Raw genomic sequence first — 1,611 nt, 5'->3', positions numbered from 1 at the left:
TTAGGAGGGTAATACGGAACGCCGTGCTGGATCCCGAGGGCCTCGTATCACTAGCAGTCGAGATGACAGGCATCTTATCCCCATGGCTGTAACGGATCGTGCAACCACGTCTCGATCCCTGAGTCAACGGATGGGGACGTTTGGAAGACAACAACCATCTGCACGAACAGTTCGACGACGTTTGCATCAGCATGGACTATCAGCTCGGAGATCATGGCTGCGGTTACCATTGACGCTGCATCACAGACAGGAGCGCCTGCGATGATGTACTCAACGACAAACCTGGGTCCACGAATGGCAAAACGTAATTTTTTCGGATGAATGCAGGTTCTGTTTTCAGCATCATGATGGTCGCATCCGTGTTTGGCGACATCGCGGTGAACGCACATTGGAAGCGTGTATTCGTCATCGACTTACTGACGTATCGCCCGGCGTGATGGTATGGGGTGCCATTGGTTACACTTCTCGGTCACCTCTTGTTCGTATTTACGGCACTTTGAACAGTGGACATTACATTTCAGATGTGTTACGACCCGGGGCTCTACCTTTCATTCGATCTCTGCCAAACCCTACATTTCAGCAGGATAAAGCTCGACCACATGTTGCAGGTCCTGTACGGGCCTTTCTGGATACAGAATATGTTCGACTGCTACCCTGGCCAGCACATTCTCCAGATCTCTCACCAACTGAAAACGTCTGGTCAATGGTGGCCGAGCAACTGGCTTGTCACAATACGCGAGTCACTACTCGTGATGAACTGTGGTATCGTGTAGAAGCTTCATGGGCAGCTGTACCTGTACGCGCCATCCAAGCTCTGTTTGACTCAATGCCCAGGCGTATCAAGGCCGTTATTACTGCCAGAGGTGGTTGTTCTGGGTACTGATTTGTCAGGATCTATGCACCCAAACTGCGTGAAAATGTAATCACATGTCAGTTCTAGTATAATATATTTGTCCAATGAATACCCGTTTATCATCTGCATTTATTCTTGGTGTAGCAATTTTAATGGCCAGTAGTGTATGTCAGTCAGTTGGCAGAAGACACGTTACACAGGAAACAGAAATCTAAGTCCGTAGTAGCCAGGAATTGGCATCGTGGCATACCCTGGCATCAGCAACTTCGCATTCTACTACAAGGAACAGGCACTGCGGCGACTACAGCCGTTATGAAATACTTTTAATGTATTCGCAATTGCTACAACAATTAGCTGTAGAATGGAATTACGACAATGAAAAATTGTGCCAGACTGGGACTCGAACTCGGACTTCCCGCTTGTCGCGAGCAGTCACCTTACATTTCGGCTATCTGTGCACGACTCAGGGCCACCTAATCAGAATAACACAAGCACTTCAACATAGTATTTATCTGCCGATACCGGGCAAGCGACTTCCAAGTACAACGTCTCACCTGTACGGGAATATACATAATAGATGTATGGTTGACAACATATGGAAGTTTGCGTCTGGCATGTCCAAAGCAACTCTGTATTGTAATCAGAATAACACAGGCACTGCAATATCGTATTGCTACAGGAAACTAAAAGAACACACTGGGAGAAGTTTCTTCGAAGACAATTGCAGTTTGGTATATGGGGAAGACAGTATAAGTTAG

This window comes from Schistocerca gregaria, chromosome 4 (assembly GCF_023897955.1).
Source record: "Schistocerca gregaria isolate iqSchGreg1 chromosome 4, iqSchGreg1.2, whole genome shotgun sequence".
Taxonomy (NCBI): Eukaryota; Metazoa; Arthropoda; class Insecta; order Orthoptera; family Acrididae; genus Schistocerca; species Schistocerca gregaria.
The sequence above is the reverse complement of the archived record's forward strand: the minus strand, read 5'-3'. Positions refer to the sequence as shown.